The sequence below is a fragment of the Physeter macrocephalus genome, unplaced genomic scaffold (genome assembly GCF_002837175.3).
Source record: "Physeter macrocephalus isolate SW-GA unplaced genomic scaffold, ASM283717v5 random_180, whole genome shotgun sequence".
NCBI classification, from domain to species: Eukaryota; Metazoa; Chordata; class Mammalia; order Artiodactyla; family Physeteridae; genus Physeter; species Physeter macrocephalus.
This window is the reverse complement of record NW_021145453.1, coordinates 65573-81855: the sequence shown is the minus strand read 5'-3', so window position 1 is coordinate 81855 and position 16283 is coordinate 65573. Positions and strand designations below refer to the sequence as shown.

At 51.0% G+C, this 16283-nt stretch overlaps 1 pseudogene; it reads left to right on the top strand.

Annotated features, from left to right (window-relative positions):
* Positions 1-11753: 11753 nt before the first annotated feature.
* The window catches only part of LOC102983544 (developmental pluripotency-associated protein 2-like), a 19511-nt pseudogene continuing 14981 nt past the window's right edge, over positions 11754-16283 (top strand).

Sequence of the window (16283 nt, the reverse complement as noted above, 5' to 3'; positions counted from 1 at the left end):
GTGGCCTCTCCCGTTGCGGAGCACAGGCTCCGGACGCGCAGGCTCAGCGGCCATGGCTCACGGGCCCAGCCGCTCCGCGGCACGTGGGATCCTCCCGGACCGGGGCGCGAACCCGGTTCCCCTGCATCGGCAGGCGGACGCGCAACCACTGCGCCACCAGGGAAGCCCCAGGAAGGTGGATTCTTAACCACTGGACCACCAGGGAAGTCCCCGGACACTTAATTTTCTTTAAATCAAAGTGTATCTGCTCTGGGGCTGGGTCATGCAGCACGGAAGGGAAATTCAGGATCAGGCTTTACCGCAGCTCCGCCCTCCTGCTTTCCCACCTTCGGAGATGCTGAGGGTCCTCTCAGGCCATTGAGACGTTGGGGCAGGACCCTCGGAACTTCTGGCCTCATTGGTTGCTGCTGCTCTGCCCTCCGTCCTAGCTGCCCTCTTCTGGATGAAGCTGGGAGGCCCAGTCCCACCTGGTCCCCACATCCTCCAGATGGCTGTTCCACTTGGGCCCCCAAGGACGCGGGCCGGCCCTCGGTCTGCCCTTTCCCTGCCCGCCACTCCCTCAGCCCCCGGTTGTAGACAATTCCATTCTTTTTGGAGACTAAAAAAACCTCTGAACTTTGTCCCAGAGCAGAGAATTCTGAGTGTCCAGCCCCAGAGCCCAGTCGGTATGTCTTAAGGTGGCAAAAGGGAGAGAGTCACAGATAGTTGCGTTTTTTTCTTTTCCAAGAGTAGGGAGGCAGAATGCTCATATTCCATAGTTTAGTAGATGACGCTAGCACCTTCAAGCTCTCTGCCCTCCGCTGGGCGCTCTCCCAGCAACGGCCTCTGCAAACCTCCTCTTTGCTGGGACTCCACCCACCCCGCTTCCCAGCCCCTAAAAGACGCCAGCTTGTCTGCAAAGGGAAAACAGATGACAGGCTGCTGCGTTGAACTCCTGTGGCTTCCTGCCAGGGACCCATGCACACGGCACCATCCCCTTCTCCCCTCCCTCCTGGGAGGTGGAAGCGGGTGGGGCCCAGAGCTCCCACAGTCCCCCCAGCTCCATCCCGGTCCCCTCTTATACGTTGTGGCTTTGTTTTCAAGCAAACCTTTTATGTTTAGATTCGTTTATGATTTACAGGAATGTATACAGAGAGTTCCCGTACACAGCCCTCCCACCCAGTTATACATTATTATTAACTAAAGTCCATACTCTATTCAGATTTCCTTAGTTTTTACCTAATGTCCTTCTTCTGTTACAGGATCCCACCCAGAACGTCACATGACATTTCGTTGTCATGCGTCCTTAGGCTGCTCTTGGCCGTGACAGTTTCTCAGACTTTCCTTGTCTTTGATCATCTTGACAGGTTTTGGAACTGCGGGTCGGGTGTTTCTGTAGACCACCCCTCGTTTTGGGTTTGCGTGGTGGTTTTTGTTTTCCTCATGACTAGACTGGTGTTTGCGGGCTCTTGGGAGGAAGACCACAGAGGCAAAATGCCGTTCTCGTCACGTCATATCGAGGGTGTCTGCTGCCAACATACCTCCCACCACATGCTGACCTTAATCACCTGGCTGAGGTGGTGTCTGTGAAGTCCTTGCTTGTCCTCCTTCCATACTCTGCTCCTTGGAAGACGTCACTAGGTGCAGCCCCTACTTGGTGGGTGGGGAGCCATGCTTCCCATTCTTGAGGGGGTCGATACGTATATTTTTTAATTGGAGTAGAGCTGCTTTACAATGTTGTGTTAGTTTCTGCTGCACAGCAAAGTGCATCAGCTATACGTGTACACATCTCCCCTCTACTTTGGATTTCCTTCCCATTTCGGTCACCGCAGAGCACTGAGTAGAGTTCCTTGTGCTATAAGGAGGTTCTCATTAGTAATCTGTTTTATTCATAGTAGTGTATATATGTCAATCCCAGTCTCCCAATACATCCCATGCCCTGAAGGGTCAATATTTACTTCAATTATTTAGAATTTTCCTGTACGGGAGATTTCTCTCCGCCTTTTATTTGCTCATTCGATCATTTATCTGTATCAGTGTGGACTCACAGATATTTATTTTATTCTTTGAGTTGTAATCAAATACATTATTTTTTGTTCAAGTTGTTCCAACGTTTGCCACTGGAGGCTCTTTTGTTGGCTTTGTGTTCCTTTGACGTAGCCCCATCACTTTGTTTTGGGAGCACTTCCTTCCTTACTTCCTGGCTTTACAAGATGCTCCAGGCTCCTCCCCCAGGCTACAATCAGCCACTTCTCCAAGGAGCCCTGGTGTCTGTTACTGAGAACGGGCTCAGGAGTCCAGGTCTGGGTGCCGTGTGTGCTCCTTGCTACGCGGGTGTCGTTGCTTCCGGCCCTCTCAAGGGACAAAACGGGAAATGTATGTGTAAATATAAGAAACCTGTGTGTAGACACGTACTCAGGATTTCTGTGTTTATGAATCTTCTTATTTTCTTTTATTTTCTTTTTGCGGTACGCGGGCCTCTCACCGCTGTGGCCTCTCCCGTTGCGGAGCGCAGGCTCCGGACGCGCAGGCTCAGAGGCCGTGGCTCACGGGCCCAGCCGCTCCGCGGCCTGTGGGATCTTCCCGGACCGGGGCACGAACCCGTGTCCCCTGCATGGGCAGGCGGACTCTCAACCACTGCGCCACCAGGGAAGCCCGTATGCATCTATATTTATATAAGCTAAACATGAGTCCCTACTGATATCTCCAGCCCTAAACCAGTACCACGTGGTTCATTCTAGCCTCCCCATGGCTTATCCGTAACTTCCCTCTCTGACAGGGAGAGACCGGGCTCCCACCATCCGTCAGCCCTTTACTTGTTTATTTAACTGTGAGGTTCAGGATTGTTAGCCTGTTTACCATGAGAAACGACTCTATCAGCAAAGCACAGTGCTACATGCAGCCCCTTTTGTCTGAAGGCTTTGTCTAAAGTCTTACGGTTGTCACTCATTCGCAAAGTTGCTTAGGTAACTTTAGATCAGCACCCCTTCTCCCCGCCCTCCTTCAGGGAGGTGATGTCACTTTTCTAACGCAGTTAGATTCTCTTCTCACAATCTGCATTCACTGCTGGCATCCCCCAACCTCCTAATTGAGTTTTTAAAAATTTGTCTCCATTAAGGTACTCTGTGGTGCTGGGGGCTTGACAATGGGCAAAATGTCACACATCCACCATCACAGTATCATACAGGACGGTTTCACCCCCCACCCCCCCGCCCCGCAAATCCTCTGTGCTTCACCTATTCAGCCCTCCTTCCTACCCTTGGCAAGCACTGATCAGTTTTCCATCTCCATCTTCTGCATTTTATTTATTGATTTTATGTTGTTGTCTTTTCATGGCTTTACAGCTCATTTTCTTTTTTAAAACATTTTTTATTGGAGTATAGTTGATTTACAATGTTGTGTTAGTTTCAGGTATACAGCAAAGTGAATCAGTGAATACATATATATATATCTCCACTCGCTTTTAGATTCTTTTCCCATATAGGTCTTTACAGAGTATTGAGTAGAGTTCCCTGTGCTCTACAGTAGGTCCTTATCTATTCTTTTTCAGATTCTTTTCCCATATAGGTCTTTACAGAGTATTGAGTAGAGTTCCCTGTGCTCTACAGTAGGTCCTTATTAGTTATCTGTTTTATATACAGTAGTGTGTATATGTCCATCCCAATCTCCCAATTTATCCCTCCCTCCCTTACCCCCTGGTAACCATAACTTTGTTTTCTACGTCTGTAACTGTATTTCTGTTTTGTAGATAAGTTCATTTGTACCTCTTTTTTAGAGTCTACATATAAGTGATATCATATGATATTTGTCTCTGTCTGACTTACTTCACTCAGTGTGACAATCTCTAGGTCCATCCATGTTGCTGCAAATGGCATTATTTTGTTCTTTTTTCCATCTTCTGCATTTTAACTGAACTCGATTTTCTCCATGGGCTCCTGCCCACCAGCATTTAGCATCTTTGAAAACCTTTCTCTCCGATCACCTTGGGTATCTCCCACTACGGCCTCGCCTGGTGTCTCCCTTTCACAGCCAAACTCTGTATTTGCCCTCAGCCTGACTTCTCTCTTCGCCACTGAAACTGCTCCTGCCGAGGTCCCCAGTGGCTTCCTTGTTGCTAAACCCAGAGGGCCCTGCATCTCCTCTGTGGTCACCTCCTGCGGCTGGAAGCCCGGGCCCGCCCTTCTCACTCGGCCGTGTCTCTCCCTGGTGACTCATTCCCTCTCTGGGTGTTAATAAGCTTCCACGTGAACACCTCCCGCCCGAACTTGTCTGAACATCAGCTGCTTCTGATCTCCACTGGACCTCCCGCTAAGATGTTCTCACAGGTGCCTCTAGCACAGCAGGACCCAAACCAACCTCTGTCTCTGCTGCCCTCCATGAGACAAGAGGAAATCATCGCAAAGTGGGGAACAGACAAAAAAATAAAAATCAATCCAGAAAAAAAATATTTTTAATTTTATTTTAAAATTATTTATTTATTTATTTATTTATTTGGCTACGCGGCATGCGGGATCTTGGTTCTCCGACCAGGGATTGAACCCGTGCTGCCTGCACTGCAAGCGCGGAATCCCAACCACTGGTCCACCAGGGAATTCCCAGCATTAAAAAATTAACCAGCAGGGCTTCCCTGGTGGTCCACTGGTGAAGAATCCGCCTTCCAATGCAGGGGACGCGGGTTTGATCCCTGCTCGGGGAACTAAGATGCCACATGCCGCGGGGCAACTAAGCCCGCACGCCGCAACTACTGAGCCTGCAAGCCACAACTAGAGACAAGCCCTCGCGCTGCAATGAAGAGCCCGCGTGCTGCAACTAAGACCCGATGCAGCCAAAAATAAAAACGAATAAATATTTAAAAAAAAGAAATTAACCAGCTGCCCAGCAGGCAGTCTCCTAGTGCTGTTTTCCCCACATTTGGCTGCAGGCTCGCTGACCTTGCACCGCCATCGCTGCGGGAGACGTGGGAGCAGCGGAAGCGTTTCCGGAAGACTCTTCTACAATAACTTCACATATACCGACTTGACCATAGGCTGTATAAATATGCTCCACCAAACCCAACTCATCTTCCCCTGACCAGATCCCCAAACATGGTTTGCAGCCACTGTAATGTCCCCTGACAAGAGGGGCGGAGAGTTGGAGGGAAAGTCTGAATGGAAAGAAGCAATGTTTAACTAATTGCAGTTAAATATCTCACTTTTGCAAATATTTGACCACAAGAGGACCATTGCTAGGGTCCTTGATGCTTAAGTCACATCCACCTCCGTGTCAAGCCATTGAAGGATTTATAACCCATGCTTTCTTAGTGCTGCAGGCCAGACAGTGCATGTGGTTCTTTTAAGGGCATTTGTACATCTTCTGGCTGGTGATTTCAAAAGGAAAGCAACATTTAAAAAACTTGCATACATGAATATTCATAGCAGCATATTCATAATAGCCAAACAGTATAAAAATCTAAATGTCCATCAACTGATGAATGGATAAACGAAATGTGGTCCATCCACGCAATGGAATGTCACTCAGCGTAAAAAGGAATGAAGTGCTGATACAGACTACAGCATGAGTGAACCTTGAAAACATTAAGCTATGGGAAAGAAACCAGACACAAAAGGCCATGTATTATATGATTCCATGTATATGAAATGTCCAGAATAGGCAAATCTATAGCCAGAAAGAAAAGACTAGTGGGTGTCACTGGCTGAGGGGAGGGAGAATTAGGGGGTGATGGCTAAGGGGTGAGGGGTGATGAACACGTTCTAAAATTATTGTGGGGTTGATTGCTCAAGTCTGTGACTGTACTAAAAACCACTGAATTGTACACCTTAGATGGGTGAATTGTATGCTATGTGAACTACAGTTTAATGAAGCTGTTACAAAACAAAACCATACTTTTATCGATGGCTTTAAGGTGATATCCACTGAGATGAGTCACCCTCACCGTGAATTCTCAGGCTGACTCAGGGTTACTTTCATGACAGCGCCAGCTTCGGCCTCAGGCTGACTTTGGACCTGCCAAGGAGGCTTATTCAAAGGTGGTGCCCAGATCTGCCCTTACACAGGAGCTGGCCCTGCACACCTGTGAAGCCTCTTAGGCTGTGGGTCCCAGAGATGGAGAAGGTCGTGCACAAAGGAAACAGTCACGGTCGTTTCACCTTTGGACCCTCGTCTCCCTCCGCTCTAAGACGCGAATTGGGATTGGAATGGGGGACAATTTTGCAAGTGGCAGAATTTTAGCCCCGTCTGCAGACCGTGGCCCTGTCTCGGGGCAGGGACCACTTTCTGATGCCAGATCAAACGTGATTACAGCAGCAGGGTTAGGAAATAGCAAAGCAGCCAAAGAAATCAGTTCCAGAAGCTAATCTGCGAGGGAGTGTCACATGTACAGAGTCACACGCATCTGTTCTCAATGAGAATGACCTGTCACGGGGGAAGCAGGGTGAGGCCAGGTGGCTTCTCAGAGCAATTACGAAGAATTCGCTCTCCCTCCATTTCCAGCTCTACCTGCAGACCTTTGGCCTTGCTTGTAACCTCTCAGCACGTCGGTGGGGAATCTGGACGCTCCGTGTTTCCTGGTACCTGGTTCTCCCCGTCCACCACTCGCGGGCATTGAAGGAGCTGGTTTATCTTCCCTTTCACCATGAACTCACGTGGGGTGTTAGGCCCCGTGGTGGGCTGAATGGTGCACTCCCCTCCCCCAAAAATAGGTCCACCCAGAACCTGTGGACATGACCTTATCCGGAAAAAAAGGGTCTTTGCAGATGTAATTAAGAATCTCTACTTGAGATCATCCTGGATTATCTATCTGTCATTGGCCCTAAATCTAATAACTTGTATTCTCACAAAAGACAGTAGGAGGAGAAGGTGGTGAGGAACAGAGGCAGAGACTCGGGTGGGGCAGCCACAAGGCCAGGAAGGCCCGGAGCCACGGGAAGCTGTTAGAGGCCAGGAAGTTTCCTCCCCTAGAGCCTTTGGAGGGAGCCAGGTCCTGCCAACACCTTGATTTCAGACTCTGCCCCTGGAACTGTGAGAGAGTACATTTCTGTTGTTTTACGCCACCCAGTGGGTGGGCATTTGTTATGGCCGTCCCAGGAAATTAACAGAGTCGTGAGTCTCTGTCCTTCATCTGTAAGGTACAGTAAAATAAGCAGCGTTCGCCATATGTCAGGGACTACGTAGGCTAAGCCTTAACCTACTTCCACCATCTAATCCCTGGAATAACCTGCGCGGTGGACACTAGTATTCCGCTTTGCCCACGTGGGACGGAGATGCGGTGGGAGGCTGCGATCGGGCCGTGGCCAGGCAGGGGCCTGCTCTGCGGTCAGCTCCCCCAGGGCTCTTGCCCTTGGCTCCCTAATACTCAAAAGAGCACTGGCAATCTAATTCAGACAGCCTCTGGCCTGGCCTCTCCCTGAGATCTTCCATTCCGGCACCAGCTAGCACTGCAGGAACCTGAGGGGCCACGGGACGGGGTGGGGGGCTGGGGGGGATTAAAGGGTTAAACCCAAACCTCAGTGGCCAGGCCTTGGAAGTGGTCCTGGGGGTCATCTATTGCCCCGCCCAGGAGGTCCTCTCCTCGGGGCAGCTTTTCCCACCCCTGCCGACCCCTAAAGTACCCTAGTCAGGAGAGGGATGCTTAGTCAGGCTGGGAATCAGAGGTCAGACCCGGAAGTGGCCCCAGAGAGCATCCTCTCTCTGTACAGGGAGACACTGAGTCTAACCTGGATGGTGACAGGCAGGTTGGCCTGTTGCTTCCTTTTGGTGTGTGTAAGCGGGAGTGATGGCAAGATGTTGACAGCTTGGCAGGTCACAGCCAGGCCCCGTGAGAAGGGACAGTGGTCATGGACAGTGCCCACGGGACAACGGGCTCCCTGAGACCCCCCGAGGGGGGCGACCCCTTGTCCCTGCCCACAGCCACAGCTTCTAAGCCCAACGGCTCTTAAGAGTCTGCCCACGTGCACCCCTCCTCTCGCATCCTTTCGCCCCAGAAGAAAGCAGCATGGGTTGTTAAAACACATTTCATAATGAACACATTCGGGTCCCAGGCTGCGGGGCTCTGAGGGACACTCGTTCAAAAGGCAAGTAACATTAGCCCCGTGACCTTTCCCACGCTGGCCGGCTGGGAGCTGCCTACCTGTGGGACCAGAGCAAGTGCACCCATGAAAGTCACCCGAGCTGCCTTCTACCACTCCCTCCTTCTCTAGCAGCAAATAACAGCTCGCTGATGCCACGGGTGCCAGCCGAGGCCCAGGCGGGGCAGCCTGTACGCGCTGGCTCCAGGGCTGGGGCCACGCCACAGTAATTTATAAGCTCTGGCTGCCGCCAGCCCTCCTGGATCAGAGCGGTTTGTTTGAGTCTCTGGTGCCAGTGTTTTCCTGTTTCTCTTTCTCCAATGAGAATCTGAACCTGATCATCGCCAGGGAAACCCAGAATCAAATCACTGGATCAATACTTTCTGTCACCCACTGTCAAGGCCTCGAAGGTACAGATGTGCGGTCTGTCTTCCACTCTCCCCCAGGACGACAGTGGGGCTGTGGGCATGGTGGGGGGGCCCCAAGAGCATCTGCCTAGAATTTGTCCTCCACTGTGTCCAGAGCTTCGTTGTTATTTGCAAAGTGGACTGACATCTCCGAAGAGCGGGCGTCCGGAACATTCACACACTGCAGGGCTCAGGGCTGTGCTGTGACTTCCACGGGCCCTGAGAACTTCTGCTTTCCTGGGTCCCTTCCTTCATTAAAAAATTTTTAAGATATGTTTTATAAGTGCATTGGTATAAAGACAGACATAATTCAGGCTGGGTTTGCCGCTATACGTTCGTTACTAATATATTCACTTTTTTTCTTCCGATTTTGTAAAGTAATGAAAACAGGTCTGTGGTCTCCTAAAGGTCCCAGAGTCCGGTGCCTACCGCTGGGCCTCCCTCCCACTGCTATTTTATTCCCTGATGGTCACCCGTATCCGGGTTTATGTGCTAAGCGACTTACATGCAAAGTCCTATTTCTACTCCGCAAAAGGCCCGTGGGGTGGGTGGGTAGCCTCGCTGCCCCAGACCCACAGATGTGGAGGCTGAGAAGTGAGATGACTGGTCCAAGGTCACGCACAGCTGGGGCTGAACCCGTTGCTCACCACACCCACAGCCTTGTTCTCCATCTCCATGCTAGATGCCTCTTCACCCACACTTGACTTTGAAAAGTTTACACGCCCACAGCTCATGTTAAAAGCCGCACACAGCTGCCTGGAGGCCTCCGTTAATCAGTAGCCACTCGTACCTGGCCCAGCGGGAGCCACCAGGAGCAGAAAGTCCAGAACAGGGGGAAGCCCAGGGCTGCGTCTGCGTCTGGAGTCATGCTCTCCCCTCCCCCTCCTTCCCTCGACTTCCCTGGGCCCAGCGTCCTCAGTGTCGTTCAGCACCCGAGGCCGCTGGCTTCCTCCAGCCTCGGCTACCTCAGACCCAGGGCCGTTGCCTGTGAAAATTCGTAAAAGGCATCCTTTCCTCAAGACCCTTGATTGTCAGGAAACTGGTGCACTAAACATACAAGTCTATCATGTCCAGCGTGCCCGTGATGTGAATGGTACCCCCTTTGATGTGCGATGTGCACATCCCGCCCGACCGTACAGGGTGGCCCTGTCCGGGCTCCCAATGCCCAGTGCCACTGCGCGCTTTCAAGGATGCTTTAAATGATGCTACTCTAGTCTTGGGAGAAGGCTGGAGATTAAAGTGCTTGCAGCAGAAAGGAGGGGGACTGGGGAAGGTCTCATGCTGGCACCAGAGGGAGAATTGGGGGGATGCAGTTGGAGCTGAAAGCAGAAGCCCAGGCTGCCTGGTGTGACATGGTGGCCACATAGGGACCAGCACTGCACTCTCCTAGGGAGTTGTACTTGGGGTCAGGAATATCCAGTGTAGCGTGAACCAAAGGTGGGCCTTGGAGCATGCATCAAATGCTATAAAAGCAAAGACAAAGGGGCAATTAAGTCTGCCTGAGCAGAAAGGACAACCAAGAAACGATTCATGAAAGAGAAAACATTTGAGCTGGGTTTTGCAGGATGAATAGGAGTTTGCTGCACCAAGAAGCAGGAAGAACTTTTTTTTTTTTTTGGCTGTGGCTCGTGGGATTTTAGTTCCCCAACAGGGGCTGAACCCGGCTACAGCAGTGAAAGCGCCGAGTCCTAACCACTGGACCGCCAGGGAATTCCCCAGGAAGAACATTTTAGAAGGTGAGTAGAAGAGAAGGAACAGAGAGGCTGGAGACTGCAGAGCTTCCAAAGACCCCTGTGTCACCCTTGTTCTGCCACTGACTCCCCAGCTGTGTTACAGGGGTTGGTTTACTCGCATCTCTTTCCCACTGCACTGAAGGCTCCTGAGAGCAGGGACTGGGTCTAGTTTGCCTTGTATTGCAGAACCAAGCTTAGGGCCTGGCATAAAGGGGCTCTTGGTAATTATGTGCAGGATGAATGCACCACCCGTTGATTTATCGTCTGTCGTAGCCAGAGTTTAAGGGGCCGGGACCTGGAGTGGGGAGGTAAGAGGAAGCAAGGCTGAAAAGGCCAGCTGGGGACATTGTGTGGGCCTAGGGGCTCGGCCACGGAGCCTGTGTTTCACCGTGTAGGGGATGTAGGGTCAACAGAAGGGCGATCCAGACCTGCTAGGCCCCTGATCTGTTGCCTAAGGTTTGGGGTGTCTTCCAGTTCAAGTGGGCAGAGCCCTGAGATAGCAGAGGAGAGAGGAGGAAAGTGTCAAGACTGTGGGCTCCCGGCCATATCTACTTGCTCTAAAAAGTTGGAAACTGAGGGAAGGAGGGAGTTCTCCAAATCAAAGGCATGAGTCAGGACGAGCATTGCAATCTCACGCGTCAACTTTGTTGGGGTGGGCGGTGTGGTAGCACTTGGGATGCATAGCCCGTCACAGGGCTAGTGCATAAAATTATTCACTCAACACCATGACCAAGTGGGATTTATGCCAGCTATGTAAGGCTGATTCTACATTCAAGTATCAGTGAATGTACTCTATCACATCAACAGCCTAAAGAAGAAAAATCACATGATCATCTCAATAGATGCCGAAAAAGCATTTGACAAAATCCAACACTCATTCATGACTAAAACTCTCAGCAAACTAGGAAGAGGCGAACTTCTTCAACTTCATAAAAAAATCTACAAAAAAAAACACTACAGCTAACATCATACTTTTTTAAAATGTATTTTTAAAAATTTATCTTTGGCTGCGTTGGGTCTTTGTTGCTGCACGCGGGCTTTCTCTAGCTGTGGAGAGCAGGGGCTACTCTTCGTTGAGGTGTGCGGGGCTTCTCACTGTGGTGGCTTCTCCTGTTGCGGAGCACGGGCTCTAGGCACGTGGGCTTCAGTAGTTGTGGCACACGGGCTCAGCAGTTGTGGTGCACGGGCTTAGCTGCTCCGCGGCATGGGGGATCTTCCCCGACTGGGGATTGAACCCGTGTCCCCTGCACTGGCAGGTGGATTCTTAACCCCTGCGCCACCAGGGAAGTCCCAAGACTATGGGAAACTTAAATGTATGTTAGTAAGTGACAGAAGCCAATCTGAAAAGGCTACATACTTTATGATTCCAACTTCATATATGACTTTCTGGAAAAAGGCAAAACTGTGGAGACGGTAAAGGATCAGTGGTTGCCAGGGGATGGGGGGAGAGAGGGATTAACAGGAGGAGCACAGAGGATTTTTAGGCAGTGAAACTGCTCTGTATGACACTCCAGTGATGGGTACCTGTCCTTATACATTCCTCAAAACCCATAGAATGTACAACACCAAGAATGAACCGCACAGTCAAGTGTGAACTTCGGGTGGTGATGCGTCAACGTAGGTTCATTGACTGTGGCCGCAGTACCACTTGGTGGTGGATGGTGGTAGCGGAGGAGGCTGTGAGTATGAGGGGGCAGGGGGTAAACGGGAAATCTCTGCACTTTCCCCTCAATTTTGCTGTGAACCTAAACCTGTTCTAAAACATAAAGTCCGTTAAAAAATTATTCGCTGAGCCACAAACCCCTCACCCTGGACATCAGCCCCTGAGCTGGGAGTGGAAGGAAAGCTGGGGCTCACAGGAGAAGGGCCCCCAGGAGAGGCTGTCCAGAGAGGCGAAGGACCGCCGTTGTCCCACATCCAGGCCTGCCCAGGTCACCTCATCTCCCCAGGCCTCATCAGCCTTGGAGGGGACACTTGAGGCGCCAACGGTGACCGTAAAGCAGGGGCTGGGTGGGGACTTCCGTGGCGGTCCAGTGGTTAACACTCCGCGCGTCTACTGCAGGGGGCGCGGCTTCGATCCCTGGTCGGGGAACTAAGAGCCCACATGCCGCGCGCCCAACAACAGCAGCAGCAGGAGCCAAAATAAAACACAAGGGCTGGGCGGTCTCCCACCTGTGGGCAGACGGCGTCTGGGCTCCAGTCCTGCTTCACCACTTTTCAGCGGGGAAACTTGCCAAGTCTGTGGCTGTCTGTAACATGGCGATGGCACCTCCCGTGGGCGTCGGCGAAGATTACCGAGGTGACACGGGTGGATGGCCCGGGGTTGACAGCTGGACAGCAGCGGCGGGAGGCAATCGTCGGTTCCCCGAGTTCCTGCTGGCGCCGCTGCGCCCCCTGGTGGCCGCGTCGGGAGCGGCCGCTCTGGGCGTCTCTTGGTCACACTCGCCCCTGCAGCTGCCTGCAGCTTGCTTTGCCCGCGGTTTATGACGTACTGATCAAGGTCCCAAAGGTGGCCATGCTGAGTTTTCTCCCAGCTTCCTCTTCTCGGGTCCTGGGGTCGCCATCCCCAGGACAGGACTGGCGGATGCTTGCAGGATTGTGCTCTAAACCCTTTCACACACCCATAACCAAATCTACCTGGGATGGAGACCCTACCCCTGGTCCTCTATCTCCCCCTACCCCATGCCCCTTGGGCTCTCCCAGGACACATCCCCAGAGGTGGAAGGAGACAACCCCTTCCCCTCTGGAAAGCCCACACCAGCCCTGGACAGCCCACCCCACTAAGGCGGACTGCTAGGGCTGGGTATACAGACAGGTCCTCCCTTGGGACCCTCCCTCAAGGGGCAGGAAGCCCAGGAAGGGCCCTGCCACCTGGTTTTTGGGGGACGCTGAGTGCCAGCACTTGGAGGGGATTTATCCACTCCCATCTTCTCCAGCAACCACAAATAAGGATAAAAAAATTGGCAAAGTATGTGTTTCAAATTCCCAAACTGATGGGACTACCGGTTAACTCATGAAAGGAAGAAATTAAGAGAAAACGATAATGTACTGGTGAAGTAACTGATGGGTCATTAGGGGAAAATTCTAGATTCCACTTTAAAAAACCCTATTAGGTAAAGTGTTTGTAAAGAAAATTAAACATCTATTTAAAAAAATTTTTTTAATGTTATTATTTTTTAAATTAAATTTATTTATTTTTGACTGTGTTGGGTCTTTGTTGCTGCGCGCGGGCTTTCTCTAGTTGCGGCGAGCGGGGGCTGCTCTTCGTTGCGGTGCGCGGGCTTCTCATTGCGGTGGCTTCTCTTGTTGCAGAGCACGGGCTCTACGTGCGCAGGCTTTGGTAGTTGTGGCACGTGGGCTCTAGAGCGCAGGCTCAGTAGTTGTGGCGCACGGGCTTAGTTGCTCCGCGGCACGTGGGATCTTCCCGGACCAGGAATCGAACCCTTGTCCCCTGCATCGGCAGGCGGATTCTTAACCACTGTGCCACCCGGGAAGCCCGGAGAAGTGTTTATTAATAACATCTTTCTGGGTTGTCTTCTGGTGCTGTCCTCAGTTGGCTGATGAAAACTTTCTTGTCAATGTGCCCTCAGCTCTAGCCCAGCTAAAGAGCCACCCCCGAGCCCTCTGATGAGGGAGCCCTGGAGCCCCACCCACCTGGCCATTGGTATCTTAGTAAAGGTACCCATCCCAGGACATCCTAAGTGTGATTGGATTCTGGAGGAAACTGGCAAAGGGCACAGGTCTGCCGACCACAAGCTGAATGGAGGTCCCCCAACCGCCGCCACTGCTGGGAGAACAGAGTGGGAGCCACGGGGGAGGAGGGGAGAACACTGTGCGTCCGTGTGTCCATTTGGGGTTTCAGTCTGGACCCGAGCAGGTTGTGAAATCGGGCCATCTGAGCCATGTTTATCTAAATTTCAAAGGGCCAAGTTGGCCCAAAGTGACATCTGAATCGGTCACAATATTTAAAATCACCGATGTTGCCTTGGATATCAGAGTGCTGCCAGCAAACAGGCTGTGTGACAGGGCCGCCAGGGCTGGAGGATGGCAGACTGTTCTGGAAGGAGAACAGAGGAGGGCCTCCGAGCTCAGGGAAGAGGGGCAGTTAAGAGAGAGGGGTCCAGGGCTCCCTGTGTAGACTGGGGCCAACCTGGGAACCGAGCGGGGGCCTCACCTGCCCAGACCCGGACTCAGGATCTCAGAGACCCTTGTATTTCTCACCGCCTCCTTCACGGGCTTGGAAATCTCAGAAGGACTTGGACAAATTTTAGGTTCTGGTCATTTGAAAGACATCAATTGTGTGGTATTTGTCATTTTTCTCTGACAGAGTCTCAGGTGTATTTTCTTTCTTAAAAATCGTTTTTCTATGATAAAAGTAGTAGAGCCACAGAGAGCTGGGAAATCTGGGACAGAAAAGCAAATAAAACCGTAACTCCAACCACAGACACGGTCGGCATGTGGCTCCATTCCCTCTGTTTGTGAACACGGCTGCAATCCCAGGCCACTTGCAAATCTAAATTATGTGTTAAAATAAAAAAACGCTGAGAGAGTAGGTCTTAAGTGGTCTCACCACCACCACTCACGCACACCGCCCCCACCCCCGCCACGTAACTACGTGAAGTGATGGACGTGTTAATTAGCTTGATTATGGTAATCATTTCACAATGTATACGTATATCAAATCTTTTTGTCGTACATTTAATGTACATAATTTTTTGTCAGTTATGCCTCAATAAAGCTGGAAAAAAATAGAAAAGCAGTTTTCTTCAACAAATGAGATGCAAGATGAGCAGGGAGCCTATAACCTTTTTATCTAAAAGAAATTTAAATGTCAGACCAACCAGACTTAGTGGATCCTGATTCAGACAGTCTGTTTAAAAAAAAAAAAAGGAATATTTTTAGCACTGAGGAGACTATTGATAATATGACACTAGTAATTTAATTATGTTGAAGCCTTTTTTTTTTTTTAGGTGTGATAGTATTGTGATGAGATTAAAAAGAGTCTATCTTTGAAGCATTCAGAAATATTTACAGATGGAATAATACGCTCTCTGGGATTTGGTTTAAAATAATACAGTTGGGGGGAGTGGATGGAGGTCAAGACAAAATGAGGATGAGACTGGCCACATGTTGGTGATTGTTGAAGCAGAGCTGTGGCTACGTATGGGTTCGTTAGACTATTTCTTTATTTTAAAAAATGTTTGGGGCTTCCCTGGTGGCGCAGCGGTTGCGCGTCCGCCTGCCGATGCAGGGGAACCGGGTTCGCGCCCCGGTTCGGGAGGATCCCACGTGCCGCGGAGCGGCTGGGCCCGTGAGCCATGGCCGCTGGGCCTGCGCGTCCGGAGCCTGTGCTCCGCAACGGGAGAGGCCACAGCAGAGGGAGGCCCGCGCACCACAAAAAAAAAAAAAAAAAAAGTTTGCAATTCTCTATAATAAACGCCCATAATAAAAAGGATTTAAAAAAATTTTAAAGGGTCACACAGGGGCTAGAACTGACCTTCTTTGGGTGCAAAGGGACTCAGACACCAAGAGGTAGCCCTGTGGGCTGGGAAGAGTACGCCAGGCTCTTCAGACTGGTCCAGCCGCCAGCTCCCTCCGTATGCCCCTTTCTAAGGCTCAGTCCCCAGTGTCCACCAGGGGGCGGCTGAGACCACGTGAATTGACCCAGAGCAGAGGAGCGGGTCTTTTCTCCACCTCCTCTGAGATGGGCTGAGATCTGACTCCTCCGTGGGGGAAAGTTTGGGCACAAACCTGAGAGATGTACATGAAGTCAAGGCGAGGACCGAGACTGCAGGAATGTTGCTGAAAACTTGCAGATGAAAACTGGGCTTTCCTGCTGTTTTCTTCAGAGAACTTTATTTCGTTGGCTTCTGTCCCAGAGTTTCTGCAGTCTCCCTTGTGGGTTTTTTTTTACACAATTGTTTGGGGGGATATAATTTACATATCATACAGATCGCCCACTTAAAGTGTACAATGCAGTCATTTTTAGTATATTAAAAGATATGTGAAGCTATCACCTCCTACAATGCTAGTTTTTAAAAATCACTTTAGGGGCTTCCCTGGTGGCGCAGCGGTTGCGCGTCCGCCTGCCGTTGCAGGGG